The following is a 16,773-nucleotide window of genomic DNA, read 5'->3' as shown; positions in this document are numbered from 1 at the left end:
TAAATATGATGCTTGGCGAATGCTTAGTTATTAGATTCGATCTGTCATCTCAAATAAGACCAAATATTCTTTTACAGCCAGTTGCTACCGGGATTACTTTTGCTACTGCGTCTTATCTGTAAGTAAGCATCGAGCCAGTTTTAACATAACAAACACATTCAGTTTTCATTTTGAGCTCTATCTTTGCGTTCCCATCTAATCATTCAAATATCTTTCTTTTTAAATAGTATACACAAGTAAAGATCGCCGTTTCCATTTAGGTCTTTGTTAGAGATAGCTGCTTGCTCTATACGTGTACAAGATCGAATCTTTTCAAAAAATACTACAATTGTACTTTGGTTAGTTATCGTACAGCAACAAACTCAATATAACTGCTCATAAACACTAGATTTTTACTATACATGTTGAAACCAACTGTACTAGCCTGAGTTTCTGATTTGAATGACACATTGTTGTAACGTTTGCAGTATGACTTCAATGCGTTAAACGATGACACATTGTTGTAACTTTTGTATTATGAATTACTTAAATACGTTAAAAGATGACACATTGTTGTAAATTTTTATTATGACTCACTTCAATGCGTTAAATGGTGACACATTGTTGTACAATTTGTAATCTGACTCACTTCAATGCGTTAAATGGTGACACATTGGTGTACAATTTGTAATCTGACTCACTTCAATGCGTTAAATGGTGACACATTGTTGTACAATTTGTAATCTGACTCACTTCAATGCGTTAAATGATGACACATTGTTGTAAAGATTGCATTATAACTTACTTCAATGCGTTAAATGATGGCACGTTGTTGTAAAGTTTGTTTTATGACTTATTTCAATGCGTTCAAAAATGACATTGTTGCAAAGTTTGCATTATGACTTACTTCAATGCTCTAAAAGATGACACATTGTTGTACATTATGTATTATGACTTATTTCAATGCGTTAAATGATGACACGTTGTTGTAACGTTTGCATTATGAATTACTTAAATACGTTAAAAGATGATACATTGGTGCAAAGTTTGCATTATGACTTATTTCAATGCTCTAAAAGATGACACATTGTTGTACATTATGTATTATGACTTATTTCAATGCGTTAAATGATGACACGTTGTTGTAACGTTTGCATTATGAATTACTTAAATACGTTAAAAGATGATACATTGGTGCAAAGTTTGCATTATGACTTACTTCAATGCTCTAAAAGATGACACATTGTTGTACATTATGTATTATGACTTATTTCAATGCGTTAAATGATGACACGTTGTTGTAACGTTTGCATTATGAATTACTTAAATACGTTAAAAGATGATACATTGGTGCAAAGTTTGCATTATGACTTACTTCAATGCTCTAAAAGATGACACATTGTTGTACATTATGTATTATGACTTATTTCAATGCGTTAAATGATGACACGTTGTTGTAACGTTTGCATTATGAATTACTTAAATACGTTAAAAGATGATACATTGGTGCAAAGTTTGCATTATGACTTACTTCAATGCTTTAAAAGATGACACATTGTTGTACATTATGTATTATGACTTATTTCAATGCGTTAAATGATGACACGTTGTTGTAACGTTTGCATTATGAATTACTTAAATACGTTAAAAGATGATACATTGGTGCAAAGTTTGCATTATGACTTACTTCAATGCTCTAGAAGATGACACATTGTTGTACATTATGTATTATGACTTATTTCAATGCGTTAAATGATGACACGTTGTTGTAACGTTTGCATTATGAATTACTTAAATACGTTAAAAGATGACACATTGTTGTAAATTTTGTATTATGACTCACTTCAATGCGTTAAATGATGACACATTGTTGTACAATTTGTATTATGACTTATTTCAATGCGTTAAATGATGACACATTGTTGTAAATATTGCATTATGACTTGCTTCATTGCGTTCAATTTTGTATTATGACTTACATTAATGAGTTAAAAAATGACGCATTGTTGTAACTTTTGTATTATGTATTACTTAAATAGGTCAAAAGATGACACATTGTTGTAAAGTTTGTATTACGACTTACTTCAATGCGTTCAAAGATGACACATTGTTGTAAGTGTGTTTTATTACTTACTTCAATGAGTTACATGATGATACATACAAATTATGTTTAACGTATTAAGATATCGGTGTGTAAATAGTTCTCAAATAAAAACGTTTTCGATCACAACCTAGCGGAGACGGTTTCCTTTGCGTGCGAAGATTATACTAAAGAATAAACTTCAAACCTAAATCCAATTATTAACCTGAACCTGTCCTGGATCCGTGCACTCATGCGAACTCAGACTTTCCTAAATGTGAACCTTATAAAGTTAACACACTTGTAAAACATATGCTCTGGAAACAGGCACGAGAGGGAGAACGAGCAATAATTAGAGAGGTATAAACACAAACCGAACCCCAGCACAAGTGTAAGAATTTAATTACAAGACCTTCCCCAACTAAACAAATTCTGGAGTTACAAACACAAACATGATTTGCAAAAATTCACATGTTTGAAAACTGTACCCAAAGGTAGGTGAATGATGTAACACGTACATCCTTGTAGATAGGCTGGTAACACTTCCCAGAAGTCTTCAATGAGGCCGCATCGATTTGTCAGCGGTGGCTCATCGAAAGTATTATGGACACGTACACGTTTTGCGCATTAATGTATGAACCAATTAAAGTTATGTTTGATCAGCTGTCGATTACTCCGATAGCACCCGTATACAGTCCATGCCAGACGTTTTTGTTTCCCCTTTGTTGACCAGGACGAGCACGCTTTGGATATCCGAAGAAAGACATCAAAAATACGACTGTACATTAGAGATCGACCCGATAGTTAATACAATCCACGTGCGTGTTAGCATTTACGTGACATATTATCTCGGTGATGTGGTCCGGAGATTTTTACAAATGCATCAAAGGTTCTGGCAGCCTACCATTGCGCTTTCACCTATTGCCAAACAAGTTCTAATGCAAGTCGTTGATGGCATCAAAAAGGCTACTGCTAAGGATCGGTTGATAAATCGGGGATTGCAGGCGATTCAATCGATTTAAGATCAAATACGACGTACAGTGGCTCGACAACAACAGGCGGTTACAATATTATCAACCGCAACAATGCCATCACGATTGACAAAATCATCAATGATGCCGTTCAACAACGTCTAACCGATTTCATAATTAAAAAAGTGACAATGGGAAGCGAATTACAGTTGTTGATTGTACATAACAGGCTTAAGACGAAACCAATAGTGAATACGTTGAACGTTATAGTAAACTTCAAAGATGCACCCGATACCACGTTTGACATGGGCGCACCTGCGATGGTAGATCCTAGAATTTCAGTAATATTGGTACAGGAATAGGTACTTAAGTCCATTAAAGTACGTGACACATCTCCATTGTTTCTTTCGTATGAACTTTCTTGGATATCAATAATAAACATGTACGTACCGACAACTGTCAGGTTTACAACATTATCAGCTAAACTGGAATTGTCAACAACTTCATCATAGGATTGTTCAGCATCGCACGATATCTCATTGACAGAAAAGAAATCAAAGCAGTTCTCGACAACGTCTATAGTGCTATGACGGTTATCGGACTCAACATTTATAGTGATGATCATGTAAGATCAACTGGCCCGTCAATGATGCTTCACAAGTATGGATCCGGGAATGCAGATTTGGAACAGTTTATAATGCTACGAACTGTAAACCACGCAACGTCTCCACCCCCAATTCCCGCAAAAAAATGTATTCTACAGCATCGAGAACAACTTTACGGAGACAAGCCAACAGTGCAATTTGGCATGGCGTTGATGTCGCTGATGGTAAAGTTGAATTGTCAGCCTTAAATGATGGATGCTTATTATAACACCTTTATTGACCACATAATCATATTTGTTGTGGTTTATGCAGGCTGAAAGCGCATAAATGTTTTCATTTCTCGTGCTCGCCACAGACTTGATGTCAATCGATGTTCAGAGACAGTTTAGATGGCAAATAAGTACTAGACATAGTTGTAGTGCATCAAAACAAATGTTTGTGGCTTTCTAGATATAAATCGGGCGAATTGCAGTCTGTGTAATAACATTGACCAGCCAGAGTGTCGGAACATTCCCTGCGGTCAAACAGCCATCGGGAACTCTCCAACGAACCTTGCTTGGCTTTGAAGCCAATCAAATCGTATGTGCATCTCACAAGCTGTAGTGGTATATGGGCCGGTATCAAAAGCATCTTGTTGACGACAAAAAGGCAAATATCTTCTATTACCTGGGACAACTCGTAAATGCCTTCAAACAATGGTCTCCGATTATCCACAAAGTAAAGTCTTTGGTTGTGACCTTGACCAATTTTGACTTATTCGCAATGTTATTAAGTATTTTCGATGTGTCTTTTTGTAGGATCGACTTGCGTTGATTCCTACGCTGGTGGCAAACCGGCATCGTTGCCCAGGACATGTAAGTCATTTCATCGCATAAGGGTTAACAGCTCTGCATTTTATTCATCTTACGTAATCACATTCTAACTGGAAGAGCTGTCATGGACCCTCAAAGTTATTGACACAAAAAATAGTCAAAGAGGAACAGCAGCTGCGTGATGAAATCGCCAAGAAAATCGCTTGACTCTCTAATATAAACGCATCTGTGGTTGTAGATGTCATTTGCAGAATCGTCGCTATTGGCCTTGTTGTTGCTGAAATTGTGAGTACAACAACCAGCATATATAAACCAGTCAGATTTTATGTCAAGGCTATGTCTGAAGTAACCAGTGTTGTAAGGGAGCTGGAAAAATAAAATTCGTTACCTCTCCAATTACGAATACGGGTCTGTTCAGAAATTCTCACAGCGGCAAGAAGTAGTCTCAGCACTAATGTCATGCATTCGATGGCTATCGAAAATAAAACTATTAGCATGAATGAGTCCGAAATGGTGCTGGTCAGAATGGAAAACACCGACGACTTTGTGTGACCCTGATCTGGGGCGTCTTCAGTGGGAAAATGTCACGGTGGAATATAGAAGAGGTTCTGGCATCGAAAAAAGACTTCTACCATTCCATCTTCATAGTTATGCTGATATTCAGTCTGTTAGTAACGTATTTTAATTACCATTAACAAACTGAGAAGAAAAGCATATTTTGAAGAAAAGAAAAAAATTTAACAAGTAGAGACTATTAATATTAATAATGGCAGATAGGAAAATTAAATATATTTTCGGCCTAGAAAAAACACAAATACTATATCATATTTACATTTAATCATAGATCTATGTATGTTGAATAATTCTGAATTCATTTTAATAGTTGTACGATATGAAATGTGTAATTGAAAAACTTACGATAATTTGAACATTTGAGTCATGCTTCAAAACGTTCAGTGTTTATTCCATCAACGTTGTCGAATAGTTGTAGTGAATTTGTTTATGTTGATCTCAAGGTTGTATAATCATCAGAAATTTAACTAGTCCTTGATTCATTCTTGTCGTTCATATTATTTTTTATTAATGGAAAATATTGTAATGCCAGCAATTAAATCTGCAATGAAATGTATAGTTTACCATTTCTGTTTACAACCGGATTGGTAAAAAAAATAGATAATTTTCCTCAAAAGATCGTTCTTGGCAAAATATTTTAAAATCTTGTGCCGGAAAGAGACAATACGCGCTTGCTGTTTTCTCACCAAAACATGTGTAAATAGCCTATGTTAACAGTCGACACCTAAAGATTTTGTTTACAACTTTTATTTTGCTCCACACGATTGGTGTAACTCGTTTTCTTTCATTGATTTTGTCCATCACCCATCTTTTTAAGTTCTTCTACATCTTGGCTTTCTGTTATTGTTGTCCTAAATGCAACTTGCATTATTTGATGGTCAAAATAAATATATCTTGCTTGATTTCGCTCTTATTTATTTTCTTATAATATAGTCGATACTGGTCAACAAATGTCATTGTTTGATGTATGTATGTATGTATGTATGTATGTATGGATGTATGTATGTATGGATGGATGGATGGATGGATGGATGTAACCAGTTTATTGAATCTATAAATGCTTTAAATTTTAAAACACTTTGCTTTCATCGACGTAGGAGAGCTGAACATTTTCGGCGAGGATCGTAACACTTTTCATTCTCTTCATTGCTTTGATCCTTTAATACACAATCTCCTTCAGCGATGCTATGCTGATTTCTTCACACACAAAAATTATCAGGCAAACGTTAATTTGCTATCTCGTAGCCAATTCTGAACCAAGCTAACCTAAACATAGCAACTGGCTGGCATGATTATCTTTACAGTTTAATTAACTACAAGGTTTGATGGTTGATGTATTATAAATAAAAATTTTCACGAGATTGTTTTGGGGTTATTTTTTAGGAGACATTCATCAGTAATTAGGAGTATTCTATTTATTGACAAAGGAAGTTAAAGCATTTAGTAGTGTTAATTCGACCATGCATTTGTCACACACTGTCTTAGTACAAAGTTGTAATTCTTTTTTCACAGCGTTAATACATTTGGGCAGGTAACGTTTCATGTCCTAAAACTTAGTACTTTGTGTACAGATTAAGTGAAAATATAATAATAATTGAGGACAGATTAAGTTAATGGTAATCTGGATTAAAAAATTTATTTTTGGAATACAGTTGTTAGGTATAAATATTAGTTTCATTTTGTTATTATACTTTGGCTGAGTGTTCATTGGTAAATTCAACAGAGCTCTACAAATATAATTAAACACAGAAGACTAAGTTAAAAAACATATTTTCCTTTTGACCAAATGAACAAGTACCAAAAACCATATACACAGCCCCTTTTGATCAAATTAACAAGCACTCTAAAACGTCTACACCAGCCCCGTTTTGACCAAATGGGTAATTGCCTTAAGTTATCTACGCCAGCCCCTATCAAATAATAGATAGTGCTGTTGAACTTGCATGGTTTCTTTCAAATAATGTGTCCTGTACCATGATGCAATATGTATTGTCATAGCGCCTTAGTTAAATTTCTTAAATTCCATCTATTTGTCCAGAAATCTGGAATTTTAACAGACTTTTAAATGTCGTATAAATGTTAATTATAAGCTGTACTTGAGTAGCGAAAAATAATAATTGCTCAAATAAACATGACGGAATTCAAGGTTTTGATACGATAATCCGTGTCTGACTTTTGCAGAACTCACAGCTATTATAAAGAATGTAATAAAGTCTACAGAAAAGACAGAAAACGAATATAAACGGTGCAAGAGGCTGAGCTTAAAATATTAAACGAAAATCGATAATTACTTTAATACATGTAACATAAAAAGCAACCCTCTGCCGCTTATTTTAGGGCGGCGAGATCAGCTAGGGTGGCATCAACAAATATTCAAAATATTATCCCCCTTTACCCACTTCTTTTTTCCTTTTCTTTTTATTTATCTTTCAACTTTCCATTTTTATGTTTTCCCTTTTTCTCCGCCCTTACAGAATTGCCGCCCTGTGCGATTCTCTCCCATTGCCCCCATTTGGTAAGTCAGTGACTGCATAGCACACTTTATACAAGTTTAATCATTCAACATCGTTAAATCCATCATCGAAGGAGATTTTGAACAATGTTACTTCCTCTCCTGTCCCTGTGAGACTTTATCGCATGACAAATAACTACTGAAATGAATTACAATACCACTTGGACACAAGTAAATTTAAGGTACAAAACAGAACACTGTCCTGTGTGAAACCAGATGATAAAACAGCTGAAATTCCAAGGAATGATGACATCAAAAGCAATGCTAGCTACTGTGACGATAGCCTGTCAGACTGGGAAGGACTACTTGATAGGCTGGATAAAGCAAGGCAAGAATTGGTATATCCGATCGACGAGAGTGGATTTCAATGACCATTAGAACCTTTACATGTTGTACAAATTTCGAACTATGTCGTTAAAAGAAATCAAGTAAAAGTATGTGAGTAAATAGAGATGAGAACAATATACACAAATACTATGTTTGATGAACACGTAAAGGTAACTGAGATTATAGCTGTCGAATAATACGGAAGACTTCAAAGTAACCAAACGATTACTCACTACAAAAGACGAAAGCCAAGTAACGTCATGTGTTATGCACGTGCTGAAGAAGTGGACAATCACAGATAGAATATATGCATCTTGATACCGAAATGTGTTGAGTATATACCGAATGGTTAAAGCAGAGCCCCCCACCCCCCTTCCACTCATCAAAATAACCAACAACCTGTATTGCAAGAAACGTTTTAAAATATGAAAACACAAAGCACAGTTATTAAACGATTTACTGAAAACGCTAAATAAAATTGACAGTTTGGTGAAGAAAATCAAATGATTTTTCAAAGAGAAATGTGTATCAGCTACAACTATAGCTACAGTGATAATAATGCCTATATAAGCATCTGCTCTGTCAATAGCAACTATAGTTCAAGGTTCAGGTCTTAAAACTTCTGCTCCACCTAGACTCAAACTCCTTTCGCATATTCCACGGCAGCTCCAAAAGAATCACGTCTTTAAAACTATAGACGCCTTGAGTGGTTTTGCCTAATTTTTGTGTAACACGAGCAAGCCCCGATACTTTTGGTAGACTGAGAAGTTGGTTATTACAAGTACCATTTTATTTCTCTCCCTGATCACGTCACATTAGGTGTGTTTTTAATTGATTCTTGATTAAATATGCAGCTAAAGCAATGAATAGGACTAAGTAAAGTTTATGGCAAAGGGTGATTAATTTCTTAGAAGGATCCGGTGCGTTTCATGATTGTGTTTATACATATATAACGCATGGTTAGTGGTTTAATTCATGATTAGTGCCTGGAAAATTACCTCCATACATACACTAAGGCAGATCCTCACAGATTGTATCAGTATAAATGATTGTTTAATCTATGATAAATATTTTAAGTTTGTGTTGTAAGCTTCTAAATTATCACGAGTAATCATGCCAGATTTGTGTGAAAGCGCATGTGCCCATCTCGCTACCGAAAACCTCATCTCCGCAGGTAACAACGAAGCCACGGCGAGATATTGGATACGTACGGCAAACCTTCGGTGAGACATCATCACCATAATCCTGCATTACATAATGCTTACGCACTGTGTCTCCGTCCTCGTCCTCCGCAACTTGTTTTCATACTGTCACAGATTGTTTATGGGCCTTTGGAATACCGTTATTTTCCATATTGGCATTAATGATAGGATCTAACCAAAGATGATATGAGTCGCTGGATTTCTGTAAATGGTTGACGATGCTACCCATTTTTATGACCATGTCATTAGATAATAAAGAGACACGGATGATCATAGTATGCTTCACGTTTGAATGACATGTATTGATGAAAATGTATAATAAATTGTATGCTTTCTATAATTAAAAACGCCATTAACCGTTTAAAGAAGACCACTCCGGAGACCCAGTGGTTAGTATGTCCGCCTCGAATGCGGCAGGTTACGGGTTCGAACCCCGACTGAGTTATACCAAAGACTTTTTTTATTTAAAAAAATGGTACTAGCAGCTGCATCGCCTGGCGCTTAGCATTAAGAGGTTAGTGTTAGAACTGGCCGGCCTGGTGTCAGGATAATGTGACTGGGTGGGACAGCATGCTACATGTCTGCGCACGATTCCCAGTGCTAAACATCACTATAAACTGTCACGCTGCAGACATCGTAGCGATATGACTAAATAAAAATTTAAAGCTCATTAAAAATCCAAATCACACGCACACCTTTTAATGATGTCTGATACTGTCGAAAAAGACTGCGCAATTCATCGTGTATATTATATTTGTGAACGTAAAAAGGATCCTACATAAGCAGTCCTTTCTTTATCTAGCTACCCTCTCGTCTGTGGATGCGCTGCTTTCTTACAGAGTCCAGCTAGCTAGGTTCATCTTTGTCTGCCGTAGAAATCAATTACTCAAGTATGTTTCCCAATATTACACACTAGCTGCTCCATAAAATAGCTAACACGACAATATGAGAACCGTTATGGTGGCCTAGTGGCTAAAGCGTCCGCCTCGGAAGCGGGAGGTCGTGGGTTCGATCCCCGGCCGAGTCATACCAAAGACTTGCAAAAATGGTACTAACAGCTGCCTCGCTAGGCGCTCAGCATTAAGAGGCTGGTGTTAGGACTGGTCAGCCTGGTGTCAGTATAATGTGACTGGGTGGGGCATCATGCCACATGTCTGCCCCAGTGCTTGACATCACTTTAAACTGCCACACTGCAGACATCGTAGCGATGTGACTGAAAAATTGTTAAAGATACGTTAATAATCCTAATCACTCATAACAATATGAGCATGCTGTCCAAAATTCTTGTTGTACATTTTTATTTTCTTTAGACTCATTATTGATCAAATTATTAGCTTTTAAACCTGATGTTTCTCCGGTCATGCTGTGGAGCAATTTTAAAAGTGTTGCAGATCACATTTAATTACGTCATAAATGTGCTAATGTTATTCTATTTAAATGCATCATAATCAACTTGTACCAGATTCGTGGTTATTAAATGTAGGTAGGAAATCCCAAAACCAAATGTCATCCACACTGCCGAGTTTAGCAGATTCTACCGAAACCTCCTGTTGCTCTGTGCTCTGCGTAATCATCGTCATGTTTTAAAGCTTACTTATTAAAAAAAAGGGTAAATGGCTTGTATTTTGTGTTGTATTATAACAAAATAATAAAGATATCGCTTTAAAATCATGCAAGGTAATGCGGCTAAAATAACATATCAATAAATTTTATCAAAATAACAAACCAGGCAAATGTCAAAAGTACTTGTTTTACTTGGCTTTTTATTTATTATTTCGAATCGTTTCTACGCTTGAGTATTAGCTTTATTCTAGCTCATTTTTGAGAGTTTAAAATATAAATGTAAAATTTATCCTTAATTTATTGTCTTCTACATTAACATGTACCTCTGTTGGCATTTGCTCCTCTGTGATTCCACGGTATTCTCGTTGATTTTCCGTAATCTTTGCATCTCTGTTTTGGGGGTTTTCTTTTTTTTTATTGCCTCCATAACATTTTGCAACTGAGTGTCTAACATATGTATTGTTCCACTTTAAATAGATTTAGTTTTTCATAAATGTCAAAGGAAACTTAAACTGTCTTTTCAAAATCCGCACATCTACACACTGTAAAAGATGTATTGGATTCTAGATCATCCATAAATAGTGCATAACTTCTTCCCAAATCAATTAAATAATGCTCTAAATGTGCTTAATAGCCTATAATTACTACTATAACAATGAAATGTGCGGGATATAATTTATGCTTAAATAAATTTACCTAAAACAACAGATGTCGTTATTGCTTATCGATTTCTAGGTCAATAAAAACATTTTCCAGCATCCGCAACAAATTGAAATAAACTAGTTGAAACATAATACATTTAAAGGTTTAATTTCCGTAGAAACAGCCATGTAAAGTTTTGCAAACAGGACGGTTGTTGTGTTTTATTTGTTTGTCTTGTCTATGTTTTGTATTTGCCTTTGAAAAAGACTCATTAAGAGTAGAAATCGCTCAGGCTACTTAGATACTAGTTTTGCACTGTTCGTTGTCAGTTTATTACATTTGTCTTTATCAATCCCTGACACACGTGATCCCTTGCTGGATCCAGTGCACTTGAAAGGACTGTTATTCGCCGTATGATTTGTATTCTTATATATATATATATATATATATATATATATATATATATATATATATATATATATATATATATATATATATATATATATATTGAGTACTGAACTATTTTACAGGTTTTAACTCTCAGAAGATTTCTCCTACCTGACTTTTGTCATCATTTTAAAAGCTGCTAGCTGATATTCGTGGGTTCCAGTCTCGGTCTTAGCCAAGGTATGTAAGAAAGTTTGCCGAGCATCCCCTGGGTCGATGGTTCTGCCGGGGTAATTCCTGTACAATAGCTGCTGTATATTATATCACGTGCTGAAAAATGTCTTTAAACCCACAAAAACAAACCAAACTTATAGATATTGAGGCTACAAAGTACCAGTTGTATAATTCAAAACTCATATATATATATATATATATATATATATATATATATATATATATATATATATATATATATATGTATATGTATATATATATATGTATATATATATATATATATATATATATATATATATATATATATATATATATATATATATATATATATATATATATATATATATATATATATATATATATATATATATATATATATATATATATATATATATATATATATATATATATATATATATATATATATATATGTATATATATATATATATATATATACATACTCTAGTGTCCAGTTACACACACAAATACACACACACACACACACACACAAATCTATATAAATCAGGAGAATGAGCAAGTCTGTATTTCAGCTTAACCCACATAAACTTGTCTACTTCACTACAACAGAATACTTGGAACTATGCGAGATATTGGCATCCCACCGAGACGTTAAGAACGAAATCTTTGTAATATAATTAACATGAAATCAAGGAAAACAGGATAAACGAAGAACTGCTCATCCTTTCAAACTGTTGTTGGATGTATTGACCTAGTATCAAATGTACTTGACTAGATTAATTTTAATTGTATCATTTGAAGGCAATTAACCTCAGAATGTTCTTCGCACTATTGATATATTAACTGATTCTATCTTCTCTTTACAGGATTCATCTTTTTAAGTTAGAGTTCTCTTCTTTTTGCAGGAAGCTGAAAGTTAAACTGCACAATATTTGATATACAAGCCGATCAAAATAGAAAATTTAGTATCCCGTGATACTTCTGAACATTTGGATTATCTGTTGTCAATCTTTCTGTATGTATTGATTTTCTGCCGGATAACTGTTAGGCCCTTGCACGAAAGTGTTTGGAGGCCTCGTGCCTTACTATCCAGAGCGAAACTATTTATACATGCCGAGTTTACCATTTAGTATGGTCTGTTGATTACTTGTATCATGAAATCTAAGTTATAACGCATGCTATTAATCCACAAAACCTGCGGTTGCTCCCCAATTCTTAAGCACAGAAGAATTCGATGACTCGCCAATCCTAATTCAGAAAGGTTATTGTGCTATATGAAACTGCTATATTTTATTCTTTTAAAATCAACTAACAAACACCACACTGACTTTGAACGGTAATATGGTCGAAATCCAAGATCCGTCGCATGTTTATTGCAATAACTACACGCCTAAAATCATTTCCAAACATGCGAGAATGTTGTTCACTACAACCTTAACCCCACCCCACCCTCAGATCGAAAATAAAAACCCACTAGTATGTAAATACACTCTGGATAAATATACAACCAATTTAATTGACCTTAACTCGGTGATTTTTTTCGGAAGAATGCTTAAAGAGCAGACAGTGTGACAGAAAAAAAGCGAATAATAAAATCATTATGATCCATTATACATGGCGGCCTTTATAACCGGTGGAGTAAGAAGAACATGGAAAACAAACCGGGAAGAACTAACGACTCACGGAGGCAAGCTTCCTCACATACCCACATCTGCCGAACCAGAAACTAGAACCCATATGACAGAGGTGAGATGCCAGTGATCGTTAAAGGTGAGCGCTTTGGATTACGCGGCCACCTAGGACCCCTTGTACTTTTGTACGTAAATTGATTAATGGTCGTGGTCTTGAAAGATTTGAGCTCGAATTTTAAATGTTTGCCATAACCGTAAAACTGCTTTTATATCTGCAATCAAGATATAATTCTTTTTAGTGTATAACTCATGTCGTATGTATGTGTGTGTGTGTGTGTGTGTATGTGTGTGTGTTGTTGTTGTTGAAGGGTTTAACGCCATTTCTCAGCACCAGATAGGCTATACATGGCGGACAGTGCCAATGGTGAAGGAACAAACCGAGAAAAAAACCCGGAAACAACCAAAGACCCACGAGAAGCTGCTGGCAAGCTTTCTCATCTAGATACATTGGTCGAGCCCGAGACTCGAACCAGCGCAGACAGAGGTGAGACGGCAGTGATCCGTAACGGAGAGAGCTTTAGACCACTCGGCCACTCGGGGCCCTATGTATGTATGTATGTATGTATGTAGCATGCATGCATGCATGAAGGTAGGTAGGTAGGTAGGTAGGTATGTAGGTATGTATGTAAAATAAATAAGAAGAAGAAAAAGACTCCGGGTGGGTGGATCTACAGTATAAAATATCTGTCACGCCAATAATGGCACTAATATTAATTTTATTCTCGAAATTTCATCCATTGTTATAAGCCAGTGTAACTATGTCGAATGAGTGACTGAAAAAAGAATGCCACCAGGAAAATCAATACTTCCTGATTATATTTTCTCTAAAAGGAAATCATAAATTTGAACATTACTGTTTTCAATATATACAGTGTGTCATTAGAAAGAAGCAACGATATCATGGGCGTCAGCTTTATGCAATAATTCCAGAAATTTTAATAATTCCAATCGAAAATGCTTCCCTGTCTGAAATCCGTTTTTTTTTTTTTGGGGGGGGGGGGGGAGGCATTCTATGTAGCGGCTGGAGTCTTTTGTGATGAATTCAGCATGGTACATAATTAATACTCATCGAAATTATTCTTCTTATTTGAATTTTTGAACAAACACTGTTGTTACAAAACATACAAAGTACATGCATGCATACACACACACGCTCATACATACATATATATGTGCGTGCGTGCGTGCATGCAAGCATGCATGCATGCATGCATGCATACATACATACATACATACACATACATGCATGCATACATACATACATACATACATACATACATACATGCATACATACATACATGCATCCATACATACATACATACATACACACACACATACATGCATACATACATACATACATACATATACACACACATGCATACATACATCCATACATACATATATACATACATACATGCATACATTCATATATACATACGTACATATGTACGTAATGACAGCAGTCAAACTCATATATCATATCAATGGTGCATGAAGTCATGGAAAAGAATTTCCTAACTAAATAACGCAACGAACAAGCAATGGCACGGACATCTTCTATGCAATCCAGTAGTTGAAGGGTCAGGGAGAAAAGTCTGTACGTGACATTTTTGTATTGAACATTCGATACGCATTTGGTCCCGAATTTGGAATAAAGACAACCACTGAGAGAGAGAGAGAGAGAGAGGGGGGGGGGGGTCACACCTCAAAACTTACCCGTCTAAAACTGATATGGGCCTAAATTTAGCATGCATGAATGCATGCCCAAGACATACGAAATTGGTCAACTTAACCTGCGTTTTTATGCCCTTTAAACGTATTGTATTATTTATACCACTGAGCACACGTACAAATAAACATGCATATATGATACAACAGTTAGAGACTTAAGGGAGGATGGCTCTAGCCTCTATAGGTAGGTAACTGTACCACATAAAATGGTACAATGTCGTTTCCTTTAGGCACTTTCTAAATGATGGACAGTATGAAATGTAAAATGTCTGAAACACGACAAATGCACTTTTCAATCAGATTGTGATTTAAACTTCATATTTATGTTTTTGTTTCGACCATTAACTTCGGTAAATAAAAATGGCTATCATGTAAATCAAACAAGGGAGTCTATATTAGCACTCTTTTTTTTGTTCTTGTATTAAGACACGTATAAATTTACTAGGACTCTGGCTTTGAATTATGAGTCTTGGGTCTTCTCGCATCCTCTTTTAGGTATCATTTGCTTTATTGTTCGTTTTCAACTAACAATATTCTCATCAGCAAAATAAATACAATCTCTCTCTCTCTCTCTTCCCCAAAAAATCGACATGGGACAAGCTACATATGTCACATTTGCCGAAACCTTGACACTAAATGGTACAATAGACGTGAACTCTACTATTATTGGTAAATTGTTGTCATGGACCTGCTAGAGTTCGTACTTTCAGCTTGAACTTCGACGCTTATTGCGAGAAACTGTTTAAAACACTATAGAAAGTTTTCGACTATATCCAGCTTTATTCACTATAGAAAATCCTTAGCATCCTTCACAATTACTTGCAAGTTACTATTTTCCCATGAGATATTTCCAGAAGTTTAACATTACCTTTGCCATCTCTGAAACCCCTAAATTAGATTTTCTGTTAACATAAAGTTTAAAAAAACAAACTTTTGAAAGCGACCCTTGCTTGAACAGCTACAAGACACGGTAACAAAAGTAAAAGTAAATATTGCCTACTTCAATTAAAAAATTTAATTTTATTTATTTTCAATCTTAGAACGGTTTTAAAATCTCATTTTCTCCAATAAGTCTTAATTAACACTTCCTGTCAATGTCAAAGGAACCGGGTGATCCCACTGATAACGCCTCGACCTAAACACAAGCCTGTGATGCTGTTAGACACATAGTACACAAATGGAACGAACTTTGGACGATCCTTGAGGAAACATGTAAGAAGAGCTAAATGCACCCGTGATGCAACATGAACTTTAATTTATTAGCTATTATAAGATGTATCCGACAAAGATAAAGCTATGTTCGTATGTAAGCATGCATGTATGCAAGTATATATGACGTAAGTATAGACACTAAAACTACCTTCCTACCTGAAGAGCTACAGGAATTTGTTGACCTGAGACGGCGCCTTGAAAATGCCTTGGGTATCTTCACGCGGGTCACTTGGAGGCGAATAAGCACTTGTCCCACTGTAAAGGATTTATTGT

The 16,773-nt window shown here is 35.3% G+C and overlaps 1 long non-coding RNA gene across 1 annotated transcript in view; it reads right to left on the bottom strand.

Moving 5' to 3' along the window:
* Positions 1-16,773, bottom strand: part of LOC149794785 (uncharacterized) — an 88,818-nt gene that overhangs the window by 71,544 nt on the left and 501 nt on the right. The window contains exon 2 of the long non-coding RNA XR_016422063.1: positions 16,657-16,755. This is a non-coding gene — a long non-coding RNA (uncharacterized LOC149794785). The remainder of the gene's footprint in view (positions 1-16,656; positions 16,756-16,773) is intronic.

The sequence above is a fragment of the Sinohyriopsis cumingii genome, chromosome 7 (assembly GCF_028554795.1).
Source record: "Sinohyriopsis cumingii isolate HCF-2022 chromosome 7, ASM2855479v2, whole genome shotgun sequence".
In the NCBI taxonomy this organism is placed as follows: domain Eukaryota; kingdom Metazoa; phylum Mollusca; class Bivalvia; order Unionida; family Unionidae; genus Sinohyriopsis; species Sinohyriopsis cumingii.
Note: the sequence above shows the minus strand (reverse complement) of the source record. Positions and strands in the feature narration are given on the sequence as shown.